Consider the following 27,783-nt stretch of genomic DNA (forward strand, 5'->3'; position numbering starts at 1 on the left):
TTGTAAACACTCACAAAGTCTTGAGTTCCTCTTCTGTTCTGTCTCCCAAAGAAATTATCTTTCGCGCTTTCTCTCTCTTATGCTTCTTCATTAATATTAATTCAGTTCTGGGATACCCCGGCGTCCCCGCTTCCCTCGGGCGGACTCACTGGCTCTGGCTAGCGTATTCTACTTCTCCCTCGGCAAGCTGCTAATGGCCGTTCGGGCTTCCCTCTCGGTTGCTGCATCTGTTTCTTGACTCCTCTGCCTTTCACGGTCCCTCCTGGGCTCTTCTCCTTTGTGTCTGCTGGGCTCTTTTGCTTCATGTCGTCAGGCTCCAGTAACGCGAAGACTGCCTCAAAACACCTGTAAAAGCCCAGGAACCCTCCTTTGACTTTGGTGTCCCTGCAGCATGTTTCTTCTCGCCGTCTGCTTCCCTTTCTTTTCTGGTTCCCGAGCCGGTCTGCTCCACGGCCCTCTCTCCAGCCTCACAATCTCTTGAATCACACTGAGGGATGCAGTTTTCTCCCTCCAGCAGCGCTCCTCAGTCAGCTGCTCCAGTTGTTTAACCCTCCCGGTCACAGGTACGCGCTCGCAACAACTAGAGCACAGCCTGTGTTCCTGGCCTTGGTCAATCTGCATTACTCTGTTCATCTTCCTTGTTGCAGTTTCCTGCAGGTTATAAGAATAGAAATCCATTATTTTTGTTTTACAGGAAAAGTCTGGGTAATTGTTCTTTACAGTCAAGTCAGCTGTGGATGATTTGTTAGTAGAGGTTGGGAAGAAGTTCTCTTTAATTCTAGTGGGCAAGTCCGATTTTGACAACTCATAAAGCTTTCATTCGAAGGTCTTCAGCACCATTCCTAGGTGGCTGTGGGGAGGTGTAACAGTATGCCATTAAAGCATTAGACAGGAATGGGGTATCCTCAAAAGAAGAAGGGGGATACAATGTCTCATCTGATGGCACCATGATAATTTTCCCGGAGGTTGTCTTCCCCCCCACCCCCATGTCTCCCCCATGTCAGTAACTGATTGGGTCACCTGCCCTTTCTTAAAGTCGAGTTTAGCCTGTCTAGTGTGCTGCATTTCACCTGCCCTGCTGGATAACTGATTTTGTTTGTGCTTGCGGCTGTTTCTGCTCCCACAAGGTGCACCTCCCTCTGTACCCCCGTTCCTCCCTCCCCCTCCAAGTGAATTAGGGCTCAGCCTGGCAAGTGTCTCCCCCTCTGCCCCCTCTTCTGCGTACTAGGTCACTATCCTCTCCAACTGTTTCAGGATCATTTATCCTTCTCATTACACTAAATCTGGCTGGAAGAAACTTAAGAAGCACACCCTGAGCTCCAACCCAGTCCTTCCTATTGCAGACACCTATGACAAGGCTTCCGCCAGAGAGACTGTCACTGACATCCTCTTCTTCGTAAACTCCCCTGACCTATGGACTCACTACATGGTCGTTCTTCTCTCTCCTATTGCCTCTTCTCCCATTAATGGTGGCACTCGCTGGGAGGTCCTCCTTGACCTCTTTACCATTTCCAGAGTCGTCATTAATGTCTATTTCAACTGAACCATCATGGTTCAGGGTCCTCAACCCAACCTTCTCCTCTTTGATAGGCTCCTCCCTTGCCTCTTATATCTTACCTCCCCCTCTGGCCAGGCTCACTTGCCCCACTGTGCCTTCCTCCTCCTCTACATAGGCCCCCTTGCCCACTACAACTTCTGCCTTTTCTGTTCAGTTGCCTGTGCCTTGCCCTTCTGTCACGGCACCCTTGTCGGCCTTGACTCCTCCTCCATCCACTACTAGCTCTCTGGCCCTCTTGCCACCCTCGGGGGGACCACTGTCCCATGCGCCCATCTGTGGAAAACCTTTTAAGGATGGCAAGCTACTCCACATTGCCACCCTTAACACTCGCTCTGCTGTTAAACACTAACTGATATCTGCAACCTCCTCGAACTTGCTCGCCATCACTGAAACATTGTTCAAGAACAGCTCTGTCACAAGCTTTGACACTCTCCTCCCTGAAGGCTACAAAATCCTTTCTGCGCCCAGGCTGAAGAAGGCAGGTGGTGGTGTAGCACTGACTTTCCCGGAATGGATACCTGTGTCCATTATCCCTATTCAGACCTATTCCTCCTTTGAGTGCCTAGTCTGCAGGCTCTTACTCTCCCCTAAATTTTCTCTCCTCATGGCCACCTTTTATCAGCCTCCTGGACAGCTCACTCTCTTCCTCTCGGAATGGGCCAACCTAGCCTCTTCTCTACTCTCCTCCTCTCAGCTCCTCCTGTTGGGTGACCTCAACATTCACATTTACTCTCCTGACTTGTCTGGACCTTTCCACAACCTATGTGACTCTCACTCCCTCTGTATTGTACCCTCTGGCTCCACTCGTTGGATGCTCGCATCTCCACTGACATCCCACTCTCTATCCCCCTCACTACCTCTCTCTTGGACTGACTACTCTCTTCTATCAACTCACCTGAAGCTCTCCTCTCCTCTGACAGCAACTCACCCGGCACAGCCGCTGGGCTTCAAGATTACCAGACCCATGAGAAAAGTGACAGTGGCTGCCTTTGCCTCCACTTACTCTCCTCCTCCCTGTCCGGCGGCTGACTCCCACCCTGACACAGCCCTCATTGCCTTTAATCTCTCCATATCCAACATTCTTGATATTCTTGCCCCTGTCATGAAGGTCTGAGTGAAGCCTTCAAAAAGTGCAACTCTTGGTACGACTCCAACCTGGCTGCCCTTCAACGCAAGTGCAGGGCAGCTGAGAGGAAATTGAATTAGTCTGGTGGACCATCTGACAAACTGGCCTGCAGCCTCTGTCAAAGGCATCGACTCTGCATCCGCTCCAAGAAAAGTCTTTATTCAAGCCTGCATCTCTGTGGCATCAAACAACATGGCTGAACTGCAAGGAACTGGCCAATCCTGCATCCTCCTCCTCCTCCTCCTCCTCCTCTGTCATTCCCACCCAGGACCACTGCTTGGCCCTGGCAGCACACTTCACCACAAAAACCCAAGACATCCTCTCCTCCCTTGCCCCCACACCACAGCACACACCAGCACCAGCACCTGTGCCTTCCTTCGCCCCACCTCAACTTCCACTCTCTCCTGCCACACCTGATAAGGTCACCAGACAAGTCGGTCTATGAAGGCCTCATCCAAACAAGTTGACTCCTACCCCTCCAAAATCACCAAGGACAACATTGACTCCCTCGCACCAGCCTTGGCCAACCTTTGCAACCTCTCCTTTTCCACTGGAGTTTTCCCAACTGCTCTCAAGCACTCCCTTGTGCACCCTCTTCTCAAGAAACCCTCTGCTGACCCTTCCATTCCGTCAAACTACCGCCCAATCTCTATCACTCCTTACCTGGGCAAACTCCTGGAGAAGCTGGCTATCTCTCACCTAAACCTCCACACGGAATCAATTAGTTGTTTCCATGACCATCGGTCTGGCTTTAGAGTATCCAGAGGCACGGAAATTGCTCTTCTGAACACCTGTGAAGACCTGTTCTTAAATCTTGACACTAACACTCTCTCTGTCCTCATTCTCCTTGATCTCGCCTCTGCCTTTGACACAGTTAATCACAACATCCTGATGTCACGGCTTTGTGACACCTTGGGAATCACAGGTCAGGCTCTGGCTTGGTTAACCTCTTTTCTCTCCGACCGCCCATCCCAGGTCGAACTTGGTGCCTTTCTCTCAACTATCATCCTCTCAACCTGTGGTGTTCCCCAGGTTGCCTATTCTATTCCCTATTCCCCCTGGTTCTTCAACGTCTACATGGCTGTCCTGGCATATGTGATTGCCACCTTCATCTCTAATTTCCAGTGTTATGCGGATGACACGCAGCTATCCTTGAGGCTACCCTCAGTCGCCGTCTCCTCCTCACTCATACCTGACTGACTGTCTGCTATTCAGTCATGGTGTGCTGCAAACGACTGTTGTCTCAATGCCAGTAAAACTGAGATTGTTTGCATTGGGACACCTGCTCCCGCTTTCCCCCTCTCAATCTGGCTGGCCTCCCTTGGCCCTGCGCCTACCCCCACCTGTGAGGCACAAAATGTTGGGGTCATCTTCGACTCCACTCTCTCCTTCTCCTCTTACATTTCTGACATTTCAAACAAGTCTATCAACGACACCTCCTCGGAGTCATTCTACCTTTTCTCACCTTCCCTCAGCGGCTCACTGTCTCCAGAGCCCTAGTTCTCTCCAGGCTGGACTACTGCAACAGCATCTTCCTCAGCCTCCCTGCCGCTCCCTGCACCCTCTTCAACTCATCCAGTACTCCTAGGGAAGGACGAGTCCGATGGCAGAAAGATTTACTGTAATGCCACACTCCACCTGTGCCAGGCCAACACTGATGTGATGTTGGCAGCAGTGAATTAAAAGCTTTGGCAGCAGATTGCGGACTTCCTCCCAGAGCTCCCTGCGAATAGTCGGGCGCAATTCAGGGCTGGGCTGGCAGAGGCGAAAATTGTGGCCGAAGATATCATGGAGTCTACAGTGGCTCACATCGACAATGCGGGTAGGGCTATCTGTATTGCCACTGATATGAGAAGGACAGCTTGGCTTAAGGCAACAAAGTTTAACCCTGATGTGCAGAAGCACATTCTCAACGGGCCATTGTTTTACTCAACCACTGACGAGGAACTTGACAAGTCCTTGTCAATCCTGACAGAATCAGCGCCCAAGGTCTACAGCCAAAGTCACCAACGCTCTTGACAGAACCCGTACCTTCGGTGGCTTCAGGGGCTTTCAGGAGCGACGTGCTAGACAGCCCGACCGGTCCCCGAGCCAGAACAGGCACAAGCAGCACAAATCCTCGCACATGGGATTTTTCCAGTCCCCCTCACAGGCACCAGCCTCAGAGGGTAAAAAGCTGTGACAATGCCATCCAGATCCACAAGTCTCTGGTGGGGGGCAGGCTTGCCCTTCACATCCATTCCTGGTGGGTAATGTTCGCGGACCCCTGAATCCTCTCCGTAGTCTCCACGGGCTTCCGTCTGCCAATTCCTTAATTTCCTCTTTCATCCCCTCCACTCACACAGATTGCGACGGCAACTCTTTTGATGGAAATCCGCTGGCTCATCGCGAGTCAGGCGGTGGAGGAGGTTCCAGCTTCACAGCGAGGCCTGTGCTTCTAGTCCCAGTTATTCGCCATTCAGAAAAAAAAAAACAGGCTGGTCTGAGAGTTGTTCTAGACCTCTCTTCCTTGAACCTTTCCTTACCCCTTCAAAAGTTCAAGATGGTTACTCCAGCACTCATCGTGGAGACTCTCTGTGGGGGAGACTGGATGTGCTCCCTGGATCTGAAGAATGCTTACCTGCACGTCCCGATTTGAGAGCCCCATCATTCCTTCCTGAGGTTCAGGATCATGGTCTTTCATTTTCAGTACAAAGTACCTCCCCACTCAGTCCTTAACATTCCCAGGGCTAATTTGGGATACGGGTGTGGAGAGGATCTTCCCCTCAGCAGACAAGATCACGGCTATCACGAAGGCCACCAGGCATTTTCTCAGCAAGCCAGTGACCTCAGTATGGTGGTACCAGCACTTGCTTGGAATAATGAAGGCTTGTCTCCTGTCAGTGCCGCACACAAGACTCAAAATGAGGAGGCTGCAGCTGCATTTCTCAGCTTCTTGGAATTGGGAGACTGGCTCCCAGGCAGCTCTAGTCAGCATACCACAGTACCTACACCCAGACCTGGAGTGGTGGAGTGCAGAGACCAACCTGTTAGAGGGCAGACCATTCGGGCAGCCTTCTGCCGAGATCACCATTACCACGGACTCGTCCCTAGAGGGATGGGGGCTACACTGGACACACAGTGTCCATGGAGTATGGTCATGACAGGAACAGCTGAAACACAACAGCTGGCTCGAGATGATGACCATCTGGCTTGCCCTCAAAGCGTTCCTCCCCATTGTCAACAGCAGGTCTATCTGCATCCAGACAGCTCGACTTGCATGTATTACATCAACAAGCAGGGAGGTACTAGGTCCCCTCCCCTCCCCTCCCCTCCACTCTGCTGGGTGGCCATCAACATTTGGGAGTGGGCACTGTCGAACAACTTTTACTTATCAGCAGTCCACCTGCCGGGGGAGTCCAACCTGGAGGTGGTCAAGCTCTGCAGGCTGTGGATCAACAACTACAAGTGGCAGTTGAACAAAGCGGTCCTGAGGGGGGATCTTCGACAGGAGGGGCCACCCCCAAGTAGACCTATTCGCCACCATGAACAACAGGAGGTGCCCTCAGTTTGCTTCCTGGCTGGGGCAAGGCAGGGGAACTCTGGGGGGATGCATTGTGGATCCCGTGGAATGGCATGAATGCATACACGTTTCCCCCCACTCTGCTGATTCACAGGATCATCTGTAGGATCAGGGAGTTACGAAGCCTTCGACTCCTCTTGATACTGCCAGTGATGCCAATGATGGCCGGCAAGACCTTGGTGCTTGGATCTCCTCCGACTGTCGGAACAACCTCCAGTACACCTCCCGCTGGGACCAGCCCACTTACTCTACCAGCAGGGGGGCACAGTGGTTCACCCCGCTACGCAGAAGTTAGCCCTGGCAGCTTGGTTCATGAACAGGTCACCCTGAAGCATTTACACTTCTCACAGGATAACCTGGCTACCATACAAGTGGCAAGAAGCGACTCCACCCATATTCAATGCAGTAGTAAGTGGACCAAGTTCTGCCACTGGGCCAAGACAAGCAAGATTGATCCGCAGACTTCTCTGCGCATCTGGCTCACTCAGGTGTGCAGGACCTGCTGTATGTATCTGGTGGCCATAGGAGCCTACAAGAATTCCAGAGACATCTTCTCTTCCAATCCGATGGTTAAAATGCATTTGGCTGGCCTGATCAGATTCTATCCTCCTGTCAAAAGTCCACATCCGGTCTGGGACCTTAACGTCGTGTTGGTCGCCTTGGATCACAAGCCCTTCGAACCCATGGCATCAGCAGACATCAGGCTGGTTACTATTAAGAATGTCCTGCTGGTTGGCCTTACTTCAGCACGCTGGATCAGTGAGATTCGGGCTCCGGTGGCTTCAGAGAGTTATACCACGTTTCACTGGGACAAGGTGGTGCTCGGGACGCATCCTGCCTTCCCCCCTAAGGTTGTTTCTTCCTTTAACATTAACTAGGAGATAGTACTCCCAATGTTCTTTGCAGATCGGATGCCTTGTTCTTAAATTTTGGCGGGCCAAGGCTTCCATAGCAAGGTGGATGGTTATGGCCATCAAGGAGGCATATGAGGGGCAGCACAGGCCTTTGCCAGCAAACATGTATGCTCATGCCGTCTGAGCCAAGGCCGGGGGCGGTGCCTTTCCAAGGACACGTACCATGGAAGACGATCGCCAAGGAGGCCATTTGGGCTTCCCTATCGGCCTTTTGCAAACACTACTGCTTGGATGCCAGCGTCAGATCGGGCGCAATATTTGGCCAGGCAGTTTTGAAGAACTTGTTTTCTTAGAGGGGCAACTCTCCTCCCCAGGGCTGCATTCAGTTGTAATCGCCCACACAGTATGGAGGAAAGGGGACGGGATGTAGGAGTAATTATAAGTTAATCACCATAGTGACTGACATACTCCTAGTCCATATTCCCCTTTCCTCCACACGTCCCACCATACTCCCCCGTAACATCTGTGTCATTAGGCAATCATAATATTGTTGATGCGTCAAAGGGAACTGAGGAGTGGCGCCGGTGGGCCGAGTCAGGAGAGTTCATGCTCCCAGGGACGTGCCCCAGCGCGCATCTAAATTTAAAGGGGAAGATCTTTTTTTTCTGGTGAAAAGGTTCCATTTCCCGTCCCTAGCAAGGGACACCCATACAGTATAGAGGAAAGGGGACTATGGACTAGGAAGGTATCTGCTCTTGGCATTGCCTCTTTGTCTGGTGGCCCAGGGGTCGCAAGGACAGGTGTAGAGGTAGCAGAGGGAGAGCCAGTAGTAGTAGCAGCTGATACCCCTGGAAACCCCCAAATGATGTCCCTGTGTATCTGACCCTCAAACTAAAAACACACAATCAAAAGGTGCAAAGTAAATGTCTCTGCTTCAAAATCATCAAAAAGTGTGCAAAAACCAAATATGTAAATCCAACAAAACAATACTTTGTCCAGGGGATGTTTCCCTTCCCCTGAGTTGCCTCCCTGAGTTGCCTACGGTAGAATATTGGGAATGTTCTGTTTGAACAAAGATTTCGCAAGCGTAGCCAAAATGTCTTTTATCCAACCCTTTCTTACTGATGACATTTATTTTCCAAACAATGGTCCCTTAAGAGTAGCAGATATGTCTCTTTTACACAACACTTTCTTAGGATTAATGAAAAGTGTCTTTTGCAGAATAATAAGAGTCTCTTTCATACAACAGCTTTCAAGGATGGCCAAAAGGGTCTCATTTACACAGTATGTTCCAAAAAGATGGTTTCCTGGTATACTCTGCTACCAGGAACCTTTTCACAATGTCTGTCCCTTTCACACACTGTAGAAGGATTACCTGGTATACTCCCTTGCCAGGAAATCCCCTCTGGGCTTTGAATATCCCCTGGTGTACCCTCCTGCCAGGCATCTTCCCCCCAAAGGCTTACTGACTGATGCACTTTCACGTAACATGAAGTGAACACACAACTGAGAAGGAGTGAGGAGTAAGCCAGACTGGAATGGAGGACAGGGGAGAAGAGCAGCATCTGAATGGGATGGGTGGTTTTGAGACCTAGTGTGTGCCCATCCCGATGGAGGGATAAAGGGGAAACGGGAGGAAGATGGGTCTGACTTAGTTGGACCAATGATAGACGGCCTAAGATGGCAACAGAGGAGAGAGAGGTGTCCCGCATGGATGGATGGGCGGCATAGGGAACACATCCGCCCTGCAGGAACCCGTGGGGGCGGTAATTGCTGCACCGCAGAATGTACTAAAGGGGAATGGATAGGGGCAGCACTTAGTTGGAACAGAAGGGGTTGGAAAGGTATTGCCACTAACTAACCCTACTAAAAACTCACCCTTCTGCATACACCTCTCAAACTATGAACTAAACGCGACCATTCCTCTACAGCACAACAAACCGCCTGCACTTTACAACACCACCACAACAACAACGATACAAACCACACATAGTCTCGCCGAAGACCACATGGCGGCTACCACACCTACGCTCGGTGAACGTTGTCACCGAACTGAAGCTGCCAACAGCACATCACAGCTCTTTCTCTTTTTTTTCCCCGCTCAGCCCTCTTAACTGACCCGCCTCCCTCCTTGCCTTACTGATCCGCCAGAGCGCCAATAAACCACACAGGTGGCAACGGTGCGCGGTATAAGAACCTTTAACATAACATGTTACTTGGCATGCTATTGATATATTCATAATTGGAACCGTTTTTATATTCTACCTATTTTTATGAGCTCTCATCTTTCTGTATCAGTTTTAATCACTGCGATTTTTTTTTGCCTAATCCTACTGTCCATTTGTGCATATCTTATGCTAGTCTCTTTGATTATTGTATATTCCTGTAAACTTTCAATACAAATATCTGCTGCCTAGTGTTTAAAGCCTCTGCTCTCCCTAAATGAAACCAATACTTTGTTTTGGAGAAGGTTGTAGACTAATTGCAGCCGCGAAACCTGCCTAAGGCTTGATATTTTCAAAGTCCAGAAAAACGAATACTGAACCAGTTCTTTGTTTTGATACAACAATCTGGAGCAGTTTGCCTTGGTTATTTGTTGATCATAAAGTGTCCTGCCTGCTCATGGCAATGTCTGCACTATCTAGAGGGTTTCAAAAATAAATAATGCCCCCAAACAGAGGGAGACATTAGCATTAAAGCAGACCTAAACACAGTCAGCGTGGCACTGTACAGCAGGTAATACAATATTCCCAGTAAAACCATGTTTTGAATTGCTGAAGAGATGTTCCTTGTGGATTTAAACAGCAGTGCGATTCTAGCACCCGATTGACAGTGTCGTAAGGTTCTTGCCACTATCTACATTGTGCATTCTGATGTGGCTATGGAATAATGTCTTAAAACTCCACTACTAGTCCACTTGTCCAGAAAGGACACCTACACAGTCATAAAACCAGACCGCAATGATGGTTCTACGTTATTTTGCCGCTGTATTTTTCATCGTGTTTTTTCTCAGTGTTTTTTTTTTAAAAACAAATCTTTTTTTATTTTTTTTTATTCCCTTACACCCACACCATATATTAAATTTTTTAACCCCCCCCCCAAAAAACGATGTTTTTTTTCTAAATAAAAACAGCGATGAAAAAACACGGTGAAATGCGTGTATACCGCAATGATATGCTCAAGTGGCAAGCATTTAAACTGTTAGCATTGTATGCATCACTTACCATCCCTTCTCGCCCTCCTGTGCACCTACCTTACCCGTTCATTAAATCATCTACCCGTACTCCCGTGTTAAAGTGTGGTTCGGAGCTGGGGCCCATGTATGATTTTGAGGTGGGAGTATTTCACTCCCGATTATTTTAAAGTAGGGAGTAGAAATGTAATTCCCATTCACTGTGCTGGGGTTTGTATTTGTTTGTATGTAATGTGTTTTATATAGCGTTTTAATCATATATAGTAGTAATATATTGAATCTATAAAATCATTTCTTCTTTCCAAACACCTAATAGTTCATGCAAGTTATGATCCATTTTGCAGATGAGGTACAATAATAATCAATCTACTTCTTTACTTTTTTTGACACTGCTCTGCTGATACTACTGATCCAAACTGACCTCTAGAGCTGTGTAGGTGGAAGCAGGAGCCCTACGGCTTCTGCGTCTAGAATTTCTTATTTGGAATATTTTTACCCGCGGTTATTTCTTATTTTAGGAGAATTTGGACTGTTTTGGGGAGTAACAATGATCGTTCGCCCTCTTACCTGTAAGCCCGATGCGAGTTCTATTTATTTAAACAGCAGAGGGCCTGTACCCCTTAAACCTTCTGCAACACGGATTTGCCCCTTCAAGAACGCGGTCCATACTTCGCTTTAAATCATTAGGTACATGTTTTCTTTTGTTTCTGTAGTCTTATTATCTGGCAACCGGCACTTTCAAACCTGGTCAAACCTTTCTTAGATTTTAACACTTTATTTTTCATTGTGCACCAAAATGCTTTTTTGAATATTTTCTGTGCATTATTGTGGCTCCATGTTTTCTTTCTGTATAGTGTAGTTTCTTTACAGAATCCAATTCATGATCGTGGAGGAATTTATAGGAAAAGGTAGAAACCCCTTTAAAAAAAGTTTTTCTTTTCCTTCCTTCTTTTTAGTATTGTTTGTGTAAATCATTTTGCCTCTATCTTTTTTCTTTTTCTTTTTTTTCTTTCATTCTCGATCTTGTGTTGTCCTAAAACCGTTCCCTTTCAGGAAGGTCTTTTCCATGTAAAATGTCCTATTAGTGTTACTTTTTGTATTAATTTTGCAGCACATGTTTTTATGTATTCTGAATACCTTACCAATTGCACTGTATAAATGCACCAAATAAAGCAAAGATTCTCATTAGAATATATATTTTTTTAAGCGTACCCTTTCTCACCGGGGGCCCTGGAGCCCCTGGATGGGGTTTGTGTGGCACCGGGAATGTTTTCTGCATCTGGTGCGGGTGTGGTGAGAACATTCTTTAAGCGCTTAACGGATCATGTAGTTCAACTTGGCCACCTGCACTTTGCACCCATTTTTCAAAAAAGGTGCTGCTAGTTTTTGTTAGAAATGTGCGAAAATGAACTGCCAGTGTGAATTGTGCATACACCTGCTGCTTTTGCACATTATAAAAAATCAACCTGCGGGGGTAGCTTGGGCTGTATTGTTTCTATAGATGGCATGTATTACTGCCATTACTAAAGTTTCCTTTTCTCTAGATTCCACTCTGCAAAACACTATCCAATATACAACATTTGTGCTGCAATAGCCCGATGGTACAGACAACAGGACATATGTTGAATGTATCTTTGACATATCTGACAATTGGGCATGTTACTTGCATGTGTTCTGTACAGCAGAGCCCTCAATTGTAGGAAGTTGCCCCAGGGGTCGATAGACTATTTTATAACTCAGTCCCCCTGTCCTCCTTGTGCTGCAACCCATGCTATAAAGTGGAGTCCCAAGAAAATTGCGGTCCAGCTGTCACACAGTTATTGACAGAGCAGTCATTGCTGCGCCTGACACACTGCGTTGCATGGTTTTTATAATGTGATAAACTAGTCCTGTCTGCTGTTAGTAATTGAATAGTCATGTAATTTCTAATTACTATTTGCATTCAATGTAAAGTTCTTCTGTTTTGTTGTTTGCACAGACTATGGTCTGTCGAAGGGTATTCCACACCACAGCGCTTTGAGGCTATAACAATGGCAGTAGGAGCTATACAAAAATCCATATAACATAAACCTTAACCAAGAACTATCTTCTCTCTGCTTGCCAGCGTGCTGTATGACAATTGAAACTTTTTTTAAGCACTGTAACCACCCACGTACTCTATTTCATAGTGTAAAATACGTAATAAAGATTACCTCAGGTTACAGCACTGGCAGTCTTGATTCTGTTAAAGACATGGAGGGGAGCATTATGCTTCAACTTCTTTAATTCTACTCTTTAGAAGTTTCAATTTAAAACCAAAAATAATCAAACTTTCTATATTTTTTTTTAAAGCTACATTTCCCAAACTTTAGTCATTCATTTGTAGTCCTTCTCATTTCCTGTCCTTTTGGCCATTAGCCACTTCCTGCCACTAACTCCTCCTCTTCTTTAGATGCTCTGAACTTCAATTCACACATCGTGATTTCGTGATTCTAAAAATGTACTCCAACTAATCGTGTCCCTCACAACTTCGTAAACCCGCTCCTCGCCTTACAAACTCTGTTCGCTGCTTCTACACCTGCCCTCTGCCTTCTTCAGCTGTTCTTCTGGTCATTTCCTGTCAAATCAAAAAAGACACCATTGGAGGGGAAAATGCACTGCCTTATGTCACAACTATAGTAAAAGGGTACATCATTGGCATCATATTACAACAGTGCATGCGCTGGGTGTGATAGTAATGCTCACCTCTGTGTCTTTAATAGAATCAAGACTCCCAGTGCTGTAAGCCTAGGTAATCGTCATTCTATATAAATACCGGAGGCAAGCATTATGCTTGTTCAAAGCTCCTCACCACTGCATCAACCACTCATGGGACTGGTTTTAAGTTAAATGCTTTAAAAGCAGCATCGCTCGACCAATCTGCTGCTGTCAAAATGTCTACAAGCACCACTCCTGCCGTGTAGGCCTTATATGTCATTGCTCCTCATCGAGTGAGCTCTGAATCTATCTAAATCGACCACTGCTCGCTGCATGATCTCACAGACCCACATGGCAATTGTAGCCGACGCTACCACCTTGAAGGTTCTCCTACAAGCGATGAGCAGCTGGATCACTCCCGCCGGCCGTACTTCCACTGTCCTGGCCTCGTACTCGCGAATGCAAGCTGCCACACACAGCTGCGGTTGACTTGTCGGATGAGGATACGGAATGGAGGAGGAATTGGTCTCAGTCCTTCTTGCTAGAGTGAACGTCAGCCCATCCGGACCATACATCTTCCTATTAACTTCTACTGCCTTGATGTCAGAGACTCTCCTGCAGGACACTAGGCACACTAATATATCTAACTTCTCTGACAGTTGCATCATCGAGAGGTGTCTGTTAGCTGGTCAAACTGATAGAAAACACAACACTTTCTTCATGTCCCAAAGGTACGTATACTTTGGTGCTGGAGGGACATTACACGTGCCCCTTTCATAAGCCTAGTCACAGCCAGGTAGTCTCCCACTGGCGTGCCATCCACCAGCTCATGCACTGCCGATATGGCAGATCTATACACCCCAACCGTCCTGCACACTTTGCCCCCTACTTGGAGAGATGCCAGGAAATTTAGGATGGTTACTAAAGGGGCAGAAACGGGAGGAAGATCTCTCTGCTCGCACCACTGTACCTCACTTAAACCAGACTGCGTTATAGCTCCTGCGGTTGGAAGGGGCCCCTGAGTCTGAGATAAGCTGAGCAGTGTGTTTCGAAATCCCTGCCATTGCCCATCTTTGCCCAACACCTTGCAAGCTATCAGTGGGAGCGCAACCTTCACTTTCACAGGATGAAACGACCCAGTTGGGTCAGTGAGCAGGTTGGTCTCTGAAGGGAGAGTCCACTGGAAATCTGAGGAAAGTGCCATCAGAGCTGGAAACCACACTTGAGATTTCCACACGGCCACCACAGCAACTATCGTCACCCTCTCCCTGCAAACCTTCACCAATACTCTATTCAGCATCATGAACGGCGGAAACACATAGTGTATTCCTCTGCTCCAGCTCTGTAAGAACGCGTCTGTCACTCGAACGGCCGGGTCTAGCCTCCAACTGAAGAAGCGGTTTGTCAACGCGTTCATCTTAGATGCGAAAAGATCTGTGTGGATCGGCCCCCAAAGCTGTTCTAGCGATCGAATACTCCCCTCTCGAGTTTCCAGTCAATGGAGTCCATCAGCGCAAGTTCCAGTCCGCCACCACGTTGACAGACCCCGGTAGATACTCCGCCATCACCGAAATTCCTGAATGCAGAGAATAGTGCCAGAAGTCCTTGGACAGCTCCGCTAGTATCTTGGATCTGGTCCCTCCTAGGTGATTTATGTATCGGACAGCTGATATGCTGTCAATTTTTGGGAGGATGAAGCAGTTAGCTCTGCCTTTGGTAAACGCTTTGATCCCGAAAGACCCAGCTAACAGTTATAGACAGTTTATATGTAGAAATGAGCTCCTTGGGAGCCCCCTTTCCTCCCTGTCTCTTTTGTACTGCACCTGGCTCCCCAGCCTGCTCTGCTGGCGTCTAACTATGTCCAGGCCGTCCACGAAAATGGCCTGATGGTTCCACGCTTCCATGTTCTGAAGCCACCATTGCAACTCTGTGTTTTGAGTCTAACGGGATCATCTGGTGGTACCCCAGACGCTGCTGACGATGTCTGATCTTCATCCTCTGGAGAGCCCTGTAAAGCAGGGGCCCCGGGAAGATGGCCTGAATGGATGATGCTAGAACCCCCACTAACCTTGCTAAGGAGCGCAAAGAGAGCACCTCCTTGATGAGGCATGTCTGTATCTCTCTTGATATCCCAGATCTTCCTTGCTTGAAGCTCCAGCATCACCTTCCTCGGGTCTACCAAGAACCCAAGGAAGTCTAATCTCCTGGCTGAGGTCATGTCTGACTTTTCCTGATTGATTAAACAACCTAGCGATGTCTGGAGTTCCTTGACCCACAGCGTCAGATATATCAAAGGCTCTGTCGTCTGCTAAAAGCAGCATGTCGTTGAGGAATATTATAATGTGGATGCCTCTCTCCCTGATGGCAGCTGCTACAGGCCTCAACTTGGTGAAAGGCAAGGGGCTGATGCGAGCCCGAAAGGTAGTGTTCTTAATCGGCAAAATTGCCCTTCCCACCTGAATGCTAGGTAGGCACAATATTCTTCTGCTACTGGGACCTTCAGAATGCCTCTCAGCATGTGGATGCCCTCCCATGCCTGTAAATCACGCAGCTGTTCAGCTCCTTCAGGTCTATTACTGGCCTCACTTTCTCGTTCCTGTGAACCAGGAACATATTGCTCATGAAAGTGGGGGAAGAGGGAGGGGGGTTGCGCGCCTCAAAGGTTCTATGGCCTTTTTTATTTGAGCTCCGTGAGTCTGTCTTGCAGGAGCGCTTGCTTCTCTCCTGCGACAAGAAAATGGGACAAGGCCATGTGCTTTGTTCTGGTGGCTGAGAGAATTCTAGTTGGAAACCCTGGGCTGTCTGCAGCACCCACGCATTGCTGGAGAGCGCGTTCCAGTTTTGGCAGACTCTTTTTGTTCTTCCTGCTATGAGTGGGCAGCGCACCTACCCCTCTGTCACCTTGTGCTGCAGCTTGTGCTATACCTGCTCTTCTTCATTTGTGCCCTTTGAAGCTCCTCCCTCTGGTCCGGAAGGAGTCTTGCTGTCTTGGGCTCTGGCTCCTTGGGGCCTTCTGGATGGCAACCGGCCGAGCAACCCCAATAACGACCGGTCCTGGCAAAAACCCTGTTGACCCAAGGGAGTAGAAGAGATTTTCCTCATCCGGGTCGTGTCAATCCCCTGAAGGCTCTTGCCCTGTCCGGCTGTCTTCGCGGATGTGTTTGCAACACTTTCAAGGGTGCGCCTCATCTTTTTCCCTAGGATAGAATCTAGGGTGGGTAGCCTGTATTGCAGAAGCGTTACTCCCTCTGCCACTGCTTCCACCAAGGAGTTTCCCAGCACTTGCTTAAAAATGGTCGCTAGATCGCACTCTGCCTGTTCCTCTTCACTCCACTCCCACTCAGCGTGCTGAGTCGTGGATGTTCAGCTTAGGTGTCGATTACCGGTGCCTGTGCTTGAACTTGGCAGGCTGAAATGCAGGTCTGCTGAAACCTCGGGCGTGGTGCTGATACTGTTTTAGACTAGCTCGTCTGTATTCCTGCAGGTAAATGTTTCTGCACTGTGGCCGTTTTACTTTTGTGAGCCCGGATGGGCCTCTTTCATTAATATGGTGGCCTTTTCACTGTGGCGGGCCCTGATGGGCCTCTTCATCAATATTGCTCTTATTCAAGGTGCCCTGCATGCTCCGAGATAGCAGCGCTGTCGGGAGCTGTTGCTCCTGCTCTCCGCGGTAGACATGCGCTGCTTAATTTCACCCGCAGCTCTGTAGAGATCGCCGCCTACGTTCGAGCATCTTTCCTTGCTTGTAGAGCCGAATCTGTTGCACAAGCGATGTGAAAATAGGCTTCTCCCCCTGAGGGAGGGGGCCTCTCCAGCTCCGAACTGCTCTCGCTGGCTCCCTGGGAATCGCTGAGCGTGCTTGCCATCAAGCACGGGTCCCACTCGGTGTTCCCTATGAGCTGCGTTGTGAACAAACAACCTGACTGGGGAAGTAGACCTGACTGTTGCGCTGCCAAAACGTGGGTTAACTTGAGACTGTGCGTGCTACGATTACGTTTGAATAATTGTGGGTGGTATTCCGGTTCCCCCAATTCAGAATACCCATCCGACCCCAAAATGTGTGATCTAAAAGTAGTAACTTATTTCAGTTCGGATTGAAGCGGTTTTTGCTTCTCCCATCACCACTTTCCGTTCTGTTGCTCATAGCCACCATTGACTTGGTTAGAATATTTTTTCCAATATCTAAAACCAGGTTCCAAAATGTGCATTCACTGCAAGCCAATCGCCATTGATAATGGACTAAGAAATGGTGTGCTGTGTGTATGTGGAGAATTAGGCAGGTGAATGACTTTTTATGCCTGGTGGGTAGCTTGCAACCTGAAATTTGTACTCCTGGTTCAGACAACATTTAAGCACAATACAGCAAAATTAAACAAACAGTGGGCTGCTGATTAGTTTGTAAAAAAACGCAACAGAACTGGTGGGCATTTAAAGCAACAGCCTTGTGTGACTCCCTACCACAAAACCTTTAACATTTTAGACATTGCGTTTTAGGGGAAGTTGTTTTACAATGGAGCGGTCATTGAACCAGTCTGATTTTGGAGGGCATTCATAAATGTTATATCATTGGGGCTTGTACCGCGCACTGCTGGCACTTTCGTGATCCCTTGGAACCCTGGCGGTTCTGAAAAGGAAGGAGGGCTGGGGGGGGGGGCTTTGTTAGTGGGATTGAGAGGTTAAAGTGCAAGAGCTTTGATGTGCTGTTGGCTTCAGTTCGGAAAAACCAGTCACTGTGAGCTAGTTTGTTTGTAGTTGGCATTCGCTATGTGTTGCTACGTGTGCAAGTGCGTGGCGTTTTGTGTGGCTGACTTAGTTTCATGTGTGGTGTGTGTAGTTGTGATGTGGTTATGTTTTGTTGTGGGAGAGACATGGCGTGTTAAGTTCTGTTTTTTTTAGGTAGGGTGAGTAGGCAGAATGTTTGAGAGTTGTTAGTGAGTTTGTGGGCAGTTGCATCATGTTCATCTGAATTCAATACATTGGCTACCCTCAAAATTAATCTACATTCAATACAATGCAATGGGTACATAAGGAGCACAGCAGAAAACAGTCAGGATCAGGTAGTTGTAATATAGTCTTCTGAGGCTTGTGAATCTGCTTTAGAGTTGCATGCTTTTCATTTAGTCCGATATGTAATGGTAATTGCAGAGTATTCAAACTTTTTTTCAAAGATCGAAAAGGGACATCGACATGGGCGTGTCTGCAAACCTATCCTTACTGTGACGTGTTGCATACTCCTGATGCCTCATGCGTCTAGGTCCCCCAGAAGGTTTTTTTTTTACACCATACTGGTCGGTAGCTTTAATGCAGAGCTCGTGTTAACGAGATTTATTTCTATATATTATCATGCCTTTAACGAAACCTTCCCACAATTTAAATCGTCGGCTGTTTCCTGTTTGACTTTTTAAGAATCTCCAGCTGAATTCTCGATGGCTGGCAGCAATTTTCCCCATCCGGCTTCGGCCTTTCACAGTCGGGAGAGTGGGGACCTTTCTTCTCAACATTACTCTTTAGAGAATGCCTTTTCTTGCTTTTCCCTCTTCTTTGTCATGTCTGGCTGCTTTTTTTTCTCCTTAGTAATGGAGAGAACTCCATTTAAATGTTGCCCTTCCTGTAATAAGACGTTTCCTTGGAGGGACACTTGTCGGGAGTGTAATACCTGCTTACTTCATGACCACAACAAGTGGCGCTGCAAAGCCTGTCCAACTCTTTAAGACTAAGACACTTAAAGAAAGGCGCACAAAACGGTGGGTGGCCTACGCCGTGCAGTCTGAATCCCATTCCCCCACCGGTGCGGTCGCATTGGACGAGGACCCCTCCAGCAGCCACGACTCCAGTTCGGAGGCCATTGTTGCGGAGACTGCCGACTCCCTCGTGCCCGTCCCTAGCCCCTCTAGGCATCCCAACCGCACTGCTCTGGTGAGTCCACCCACTGGTGACAGTGGCACACACGCTCACACCACCAAGGCTAAGCACACAACCCCTTGGCATCCCTCGACAGTACCGTCGAAGAAGACACCAGCATCCGCAGGCCTGTCGAAATCTTCAGTGGAACCTGTTGAACCTTTCGGTTCTCGACCCACTGCGTCTCTGTCTCCACGTTTAGCACATGGTTCCAAGTCTTTGACTACACAGGGTGCTCCCCCTAAAGGTTTGTTGCATGTTTTTGACACATCGAAAGACATGTCCTTCAGTAAAGCACCCCCTACATTATGGGAAAAGTTGCCCAAGGCACTCCCTCAGCCAGATCCATGTGGTTCTGGACCACAAGACACCCCCTGTTTTACCTCAAGGCTATGCCCATGTCTCTTCTCCACTGTTGCAGTCCTTACAGGGTCCTATTCAGAAAGAGTTAGTTTTCCCACTCCCTGTTGCTCACACTAAAGGCCCCTCCACTAGGGCAATGTTTGAAGAATGTTTGGAAACGGTCTCTGAGTTTATCGATTTCTCAGGCAGGAAGATTACTCATTGACTCACTCCTTTGAGAATGACCCTAGGGCCTACAAGTCTCCTAGACTTCAGTCCCCAGTTTTCCACTCTACCTCTCCTGTACTTAAGATGACTGACCCCACAGGGAATATTTTTCGGGATGATCTGGATGGAGAATTATTCTATGTCCCAGACCAGGATGATTTATCCCAAGATCCTGTTTTACAGGACCCAGACGCATGGATTGATACTGATGACCAGGGGGTTTGGCCCACTACCCCTGCTCATGAGGCAGAGCCTGACCATATCTTTTTAGAAGTTGTGTCTGTTACACAGCCCAGGGAAGCTTCCCCTCTTGACGACCAGCTGGTCATTAATACCATTCTTAAGAAGGCAGTGGACCATTTCAAAATAATCGCCCAAGAGGCAGTGCCTGACTTCGACTTTGTGAAGGACATCCTCAATGGGACAATACCTGTCAGTCGATCCCACTTTTCAACTCCATAAAGAAGCATATCGCCCCTCGTTTGCTCACGCTGTCCCTTACTCAAGCAGTGAATACGCGCATTGAGGAAAATGTTTGACCCGCTCCTTCGGATCCCCTCTTTGTTCGGAGACCCTCCATTCCCGATTCCCTGGTGATCACTACGACTAGAAAGCATGCAGGCGTTCCCTTGTCTTTGGCTGAGGCTCCTCCCGACAAAGACTGTTCAAATTCTATGCCTTAGGCAAAAGGATAACGTCTTCTACGGCTCATATACACGTAAATGAAACTGTGAATGAAGACAAGTGACACACTTGGATGGAATCGTGATCACTGGTCTGCCTCACATCTAGACAAAATATTGAAGATTAGCAAGTGCCACATTCAGATGGAATAGTGAATGATAGCAAGCATCACACCTAGGCACAATTGCAAGGACAGCAATGACCACTAACCAATCCACTAACAATTTCATCCCTCTGCATACACCTCTCAAACTCTAACCAAACATAACCACAAGCCTAAAACGCAGCAATCCGCACAAAGTTCACTACACTGCAACAACAAAACAAAACAAACCACACATAGACTTGCACAGCAGCAAACGACCGTAAAACACCCCAAGCCCAGCCAATGGAGCCAACAAACGTATTGCCTTTGGAGCAGGCTACAGGCCAGTTTGTCAGAGGATGAACAAGAAACCCTCCATTTCTTCTCAGACACCCTACACTTACGTATAAGTGTAGCTAGGTCTGAGTCATACCAAGAATGGCTCATAACGGGGGCAAGGACATCAAGAGCATCGGAAATGGAGGAGTAGAGCATAGACAGGGCTGTGTCAGGATGCGGGTTAGTCAGAGGAGGTGGGGGGTGAGAAAAAGAGGCAGTGAAAGCCTCAACTGACACACGCTTCATAGACTGGATGTCCGAGAAGGTAGGTGGCAGTGTTGGGGTAGGCATGACCTTGGGGGGAGAGTAGGAGAGATGAGGAGGGGAGGGAGTGAGTGATCGCTCCAGGAGAGAGGTGTAGTCGGAGAGATGGCGAGGGGGGAAGCGAGAGGAGATCAAAACATGAAGTGTATGCCCTGCAGACTGAGTCAGGCCAGTGGGGAGGATAGAAAGGGAGAGGGAATCAGAGGTCACGAAAGAGTACCAAGGAGGAAGAAGGAGAGTCTAGATGGATATTGAGGTCACCAAGAAGGAAGAGTTGTGTGGTTGAGGCCAAGAGGGAGGAGGAGAGGTCTGTCCACTCAGAGAGAAAAGAGGTGATCGGACCAGGAGGCCGTTAGATAGTAGCCAGTAGTGAGGGAGTGACTAGGAGAGAGAGAGCCTGCAGACAAGGAATTCAAAAGAGGAGTATGTCTGAGTGAAAATGATGGAGGCAGGAATCCACTGTGGAACGATCCGGGCTTACACCACCTCCGTACAGGGTGGATCTGGGTGCTGAGAGAATATTGTAGCCATGAGGGAGTAGAGTGTCAAAGCTTGTGACAAAGTTGGCCGTGAACCATGTCTCGGTAAAACCGAGTAAAGTTCTTCAAGGAGGTGGCAGATGTCAGAAGAGTGTTTGACAGCAGAGCGGGAGTTGAGAGTGGCAAGATGAAGAAGGTTGCCAGCCTTAAAGGCCTTCCGGGAGGGGTAAAAATCAGAGGTACACCCTGTGGAGGTGAAGACAGAGCCCAAGATGAAGCAGAAGAGGAGGGAGGAGAGGGCAAGGTAGCCAAGGGAGGGGGTGGGGGAGGACAGCAGGGAATGAAAGAACATTGATGAGGAGAGGGAAGCGCCTATCAAAGAGGAGGAGATTGGCCTGAGGGCCTTGGACCATGACGGTGCCATTAATGTAGACATTAATGATGACTTTAGAAGAGTCAAAGGGTTTCCGACCACCGGGGGGCGCACAGGTAATGGCTGCCTGAATGCCGTGATCCCACCGAAGCTGGGCCGTTTGAAGGGATTGAGCCCCCCCTGGACCCCACAGGCTGACTCACAAGGCCAGCTCGACTTTGTGACAACCCCCCCCCCGGGGCTCACCCGCTCGAAAGAGCGATCCTCGTGGACCCCGCGGGGACTGAGTACGGACCTCACGGCCCATGAAGGCAGAGCAGTAGGGAGGCGTTGCCCAGCGTAGCGGGAGAACCTCGCCGGAGAGCTCGGCCTCCTTTCACTGTCCCGCTCCCTGTCCTCGTGGGTGAAGCACATGGATGCGGGACAGAGGCTCCAGAGTGGGAGGCGGGCTTTTCGCTGCCCTCCTCCCCCCGAATCAGAGAGCATGACCGCCGGTGTCAGGCCGGTGGCAGGCGACCTCGCGTAACCCCGGACCCGGCATCCAGAACTTGAAAGCGCAGGGGCTGAGGCCTAGCACCCCCGGCAGCTGCGGGAGCGATCGGGCTGTGGTGGGGCGGGCCCGGGAGCAGAGGCCCCCCACGGCATACCCCAAAATAGACCTGGGGAGTCCCCTTCCTAAGTGGGCCCAACGAAAAACTTGCAAACTCGCCGCGGGCCTCCATAACGCGGCCGGACCTGCGGCACATCAGCCCCCACGGAAGGAGCGCAGCCCCCCTCCCCCGAAGGACCTAAGAGCTTTCCCGCCCCGCTGCTACAAAAGAGACAGGGCGAGAGACGGTGGTCAACGGCTCCAGAATACAGTAGGTGGTGCCCCCCTACTACCACCCAGGAGGGGAGAGGGAGCGACAGAATCAAGAGGGGGAATGGTGTCGGCGGCCCCCTCATCCGGGGTGGGTGTCCTGAAGATTTGCCCACTTGAGCCCCCGAAAAACTCTTCCCCCCTCCCATGCAGAGAATAAGGAACGCATCGCCAACCTCGGGGAGGGACCCAGGTGCGTGGCCCCCCACCCGGATCCAGTGGGGCGTGTGCCCGCCTGGAGGAAACCTCCCCACAGAGGGGTTGCACCCCCCCTACGGGCTCAGTCGAGACACCCCATTCTGGACACTGCTGAGCGGGTCCTGGAGGAGTCCCCCAAGTCCCGGGACTGCGGCGGTCCCCGCAGTGGGCACACCGGATGACCGAATGAACTGGCTGGAGGCCCTGCAGGCTTATCGCTATAAGGAAAACGGGTGCGATTTCAAAGACCCTAACCACACTGGGAACATGGCCCAGCCGGAAGTCCCGATGCAGTCCACAACAGCAATGGAAAGGGGCTTCGCCTCTATCCTACAGGAAATCAGGGACATGCGATCAGACATCGCGCAGAAATTTGAGAAAATGGACCACAGGGTGGACAAGGTCGAGGACAGGCTTCTGCAAGTGGAGACCAACCAGTCGACCTCGGCAATCCAGGAGGTGCAAATGGGTATGCGGCTGGCGGCCCTGGAGAAGAGGGACGAGGAGAGGGCCAGGCAGATGGATGACTATGAAAACAGGGAAAGGAGGAACAATCTTAGATTTTTTGGGATCCCTGAAGCGGAGGGAGAAATGGAGAGAGACTTAACCCGAGTGGTGAGAGACATCATCACCCTCCTGCTCACTGAAGAGATGACTACAGAACTAACATTCGACCGGGTGCACAGGGCTGGTGAAAAGGCCGGGAGCCCTCAGTCAGTCCTGGCCCGGTTCCACTCCTATACGTAAAAGGCAAAGGTGCTGGAAGAAGCGAGGAAGGCGGGTGTGATCACCTACAACAACACCGAGATCTCAATCTTTCAAGACCTCTCCACCTACACGTTGGCGAAATGCAGAATGTGCCGCCCTCTAACGCAACTACTAAAGGGCGTGCGCTACAGGTGGGGGTACCCCTTCTCCCTGGCATTCGAATATATGGGCCAATGAACAATGCTGATTACGGAAGAAGATATAAGGGTGGCCATTCAGGATTATGTGATGGAGCCTACCCCCCGGAGGGGCCCAGTTGGCCCAGCAGTGATTGGTGAGGGCGTTTCTGGCCTGTCTGGTGCCAGGAGAAGGAAAACCAGTTCAAGGAAGTATAGAAAATTGAACACCCCGCCGTCCGCAAGGGAAGGAGAGTGTAACAACTCGGAGGGCTGACCATCGGGGTGACCCGACCACCGGCAGATCGGGAATGGAAGTACTGGAGGTTATGCCGAAAGCAGAATCCCCTTGAACAGCAAGTAAAGCAGGGGCTACCGATGGGACGAAGCAGAGGGGAGAGGCTCATAAAAATGAGCTTTTCACTGAATGCCTGGCCGAGGAGGGTAGGCTGGTTGTCCGGCCAAATGCCAGCAATGGCGAAACTAACTGGCTGGATGCCGGGTAGGGGGGTGGGGGTTCATGAGTTAGTTGGGGTTGTTCCGTTAGGGATGGGGTTTGGGGGGCAGTTGGGGAAACGTTTAAAACCCACCCGGGGGGTTGTAAGGGGAACAAAAGTGTCCAAGAGGCGAGACTAAGGGAGCGGGAAGGGAGCAACGATGTGATGCAGTTGACCAAAAGAGAGGGAAACCTAGATTATGGCTAATAGCCTGCCGGCCCTGGGTGTGGGTACCCTAAACGTGCTGGGTCTGAACACCCCCACTAAGAGGTCTCTGGTTTGTAGAGAATTTAGGAGGGTGAAACTTGACCTGCTTTTCTTGAAAGAGACACACTGGCCGCGGGGGAAGGAACCCAAAATGCGAGGGGGAGGAATTGGAGAGGTTCTCTGCGCATCCCATAAGGTAAAAAAAGGGGGGTGGCCATTTTGATAGCAAAGGACGTAGGCTTCGATAAAGAGGCCATACTGAAGGACCCTGAGGGCCGCTACCTGTTGATAAGGGGCTCCCTACAAGGCTCCCCCCTAACCCTTGCAGTAGTATACGGCCCGAATTAAGGTCAGGCGCAATTTTGGGAGGAAGTGAGGGAGAAACTCAAGCTATTTGTACAAGGCACGGTGGTGGTGGGGGGAGATTTCAACATGGTTCTGGACCCATCCACAGACCTAAAGCGGGTGGGCCACCCAAAGCACTAGGCCCGCGGACGAAGCCATGGCGCGAAACTTCCAGAGGATGAACACAGAACTGGGCCTGGTGGATACTATCCCAACCCCCAGGACAGATGACCCCTCGTTTACGTACTATTCAGCCATCCACACCTCGTTCTCAAGGATAGATTATATTCTGGTGGAAGAGACCCTCAGTCCATATGTCACGGGCCATAGGGTAGACCCTGTCCCCTGATCGGGCCATGACATGGTCCGAGTCACCATAGCAGAGGGATGGCGTAAAGAACAGAGGACGGTGGAAATGTAATGATGCCCTATTGAAGGACGAGGTCCACGCCCAGGAAGTCTTAGATGCCATAACAGAATTCTTTGAGTTAAATGTTAACGGGGAGGTGGGCACACACACACACACACTGTGGGACGCCTTCAAGGCAACCTTACGAGGAGTCCTCATCAAAATAGGAGCTCAGAAAAAGAGGGTGAGGGAGGCCCAGGAGAAGACCCTGCTAGAAAAAAATGGCCCATCTCCAGCCGGGGGGCCCCCCAGATCAGGGCCTCGGGTGCGACCGGGTAGCTGCCCTGGAGGACTACAGGCTCCAGTTAAAGGACCTACTCCTTCACAAAACAGAGAGGAGTCTCCAGATGGTCGAGCAAAAATATTACAATAAAGGGGACAAAGCGGACCGGATCCTAGCCTGGAAGTTGAGGGAGGTCCAGAGAAGTGGAATGTGAAGGAGGTCAGGAATGCCCAGGGGTCACTTGGCTATGACTCCCCATATTGGAGAGGCTTTTCGCCAATATTATGAGAAACTATATTCGTCAGAATACGACAGGGGCGACGATCGGATAGAAGACTTCCTGAACTCCATCCAAGTCCCGTCCCTGTCGAGGGAGATGGCGGAGGGGTTGGAGGGCCCGGTGACCGAAGAGGAGGTAGATAAGGTGATTAGTGGGATGAAGGTGGGAACTTCCCCCAGGGAAGACGGCTTTACAGTATACTTTTACAAAAGATTCCGCTCTTCCCTAGGAGCGCATCTAGTGAGGGTTTTCAACTCCGTGCTGGAGGGGGGGCATTCTCCCCGACTCCATGATGGGGGCTATAATAGCAGTGCTGCCCAAGGAAGGGAAGGACCCTGCAGAATGTTCCTCCTACCACCCTATATCGCTGTTAAACATAGATGTAAAGATCCTGGCTAAGGTGGTGGGGAGGTGGATGAAGGGGATAATGCCAAAGCTAGTCCATGGGGACCAGGTGGGCTTCATTAGGGGAAGGCAGGGGTCAGATAACATCTGCAAAACAAAAGATCTGTTTCATCTCGCCTAAAACTCGGAGCTCGACGCATGTGTCCTCTCCTTAGACTCGGTGAAAGCCTTTGACAGGGTCGAATGGAGATACATGGAACTCCTCCAAAAAATGGGCTCCGGGGCCCACATTATGAGCTGGGTAACCGCGCTCTATAGAGCCCCCACAGCAAGGGTTCAAGTGAACGGGAAGCTGTCCGATCTGTTCCCCCCTCTCCCGAGGGACAAGGCAGGGTTGCCCACTCTCCCCCCTGATTTATGTCCTTATGATGGAACCATTAGCCATAGCGATCAGAGCGCACCCGGACATCAGGGGGATTAGAAGAGGTGAGGTTGAATTCAAGCTTTCCCTGTTTGCGGATGACATTTTAGCCTACCTGGTGGATCCTGGCTCCTCGCTTCCCCCCCCCCTTCTTGTCCTTGGTGACCACGCTCGGGCGTTTCTCAGGCTTGAAAATTAACACGACAAAATCCCAATGAGAACACGAGACTCGGAGCTGGACCCCCTAGACAGGTTTCATGGGATCGCAGTGGGGAAGGACTCTATACGATACCTGGGCATTCTTCTTACCAGGAACCTATCGAAACTTGCCACCACTAACTATGACCCCATAATGGCCGGGATCACATCTGATTTGAGGAGATGGGGTAAGATGATTCTTTCCTGGTATGGCCGGATGACAGCAGTAATGGATGAACTTATTACCACCGCTTCTGTACCTCTTCTCGGTGATCCCAACCAGCGTCCCCGAACAGACTTTTAGAGACCTACAGAATGCAGTACGAGACTTTGTATGGCAAGGGAAAACCCAGAGGACTGGTAGGACCACCCTGACTCTACCAAGGGAGGAGGGAGGGTTTGGATTACCGGATTTCCACCTTTATTTCCGCGCTGCCCAGCTGCGCGTCCTCCTGGGACACATGAAAGAAGGAATGGGGATGTATTGGTCATATTTAGAAGACATGGACGCCCACCCTCTAAAGGTCGGTGACCTCTTATGGGCCCCGAGCAAGACGATCCCGAGCCACTTGAAAACTCACCCGACCTTCAGTGTTCTCTGGGAAATCTGGAAAGAGGGCCCCCAGACTGCACACCTCAATTCATGGCCGTCCCCGATGACCTCTCTCTGGGGCCACCCTCTCAAACTGGGCACTAAGGGGTTCCGGCACTCCCAGACCTGGTCAGACATGGGAATGGAATGGGCAGGGTAGATGTTCAGGGAGGGCGAATTCCTAACGTACGAGAAACTGATGGACGCTCTCGGACAAGGGTCTCTTTCCATCTTCGAATACCTCCGCCTTAAGGGCATCCTCTGCGACCAGTCATGGGGTCAAAACCTGCGGAGATAATTGACCCCCTTCGAGAAGTTCCTAGACACGGCCACTTCGAGGAAGGGAGCGGTATCTAGAATGTACAAAATTTTAAACACCTACGACCTTCAGGGAAGGAGGAGTTTCCGCGCATTCTGGAACAACCTGGCAGTAGAGGATATTTCAAAGGATGCCTTGTCAAAATAGCATTCCATGGAAACTTATTCACCACATACATTGGAGCTTTACTTCAAGATTCTGCAGGGGTGGCATAGGGACCCAGTAAAATTGTCGAAGATGTTCCCAGGGGTGTCCCCAAGATGCCCGAGGGGATGTGGTCAGGTAGGCTCCAGGAGCCACATGTGGTGGCACTGGCCGAAAGTCCAGGTCTTTTGGGGGAAA

The 27,783-nt window shown here is 49.9% G+C and overlaps 1 protein-coding gene across 1 annotated transcript in view; it reads left to right on the plus strand.

The window, feature by feature from the left end:
- Positions 1-27,783, plus strand: part of LOC138567558 (uncharacterized) — a 1,087,151-nt gene that overhangs the window by 353,850 nt on the left and 705,518 nt on the right. The gene's annotated exons all lie outside the window — the stretch shown is intronic.

The sequence above is a fragment of the Ambystoma mexicanum genome, chromosome 2p (assembly GCF_040938575.1).
Source record: "Ambystoma mexicanum isolate Mex_15411 chromosome 2p, UKY_AmexF1_1, whole genome shotgun sequence".
Taxonomy (NCBI): domain Eukaryota; kingdom Metazoa; phylum Chordata; class Amphibia; order Caudata; family Ambystomatidae; genus Ambystoma; species Ambystoma mexicanum.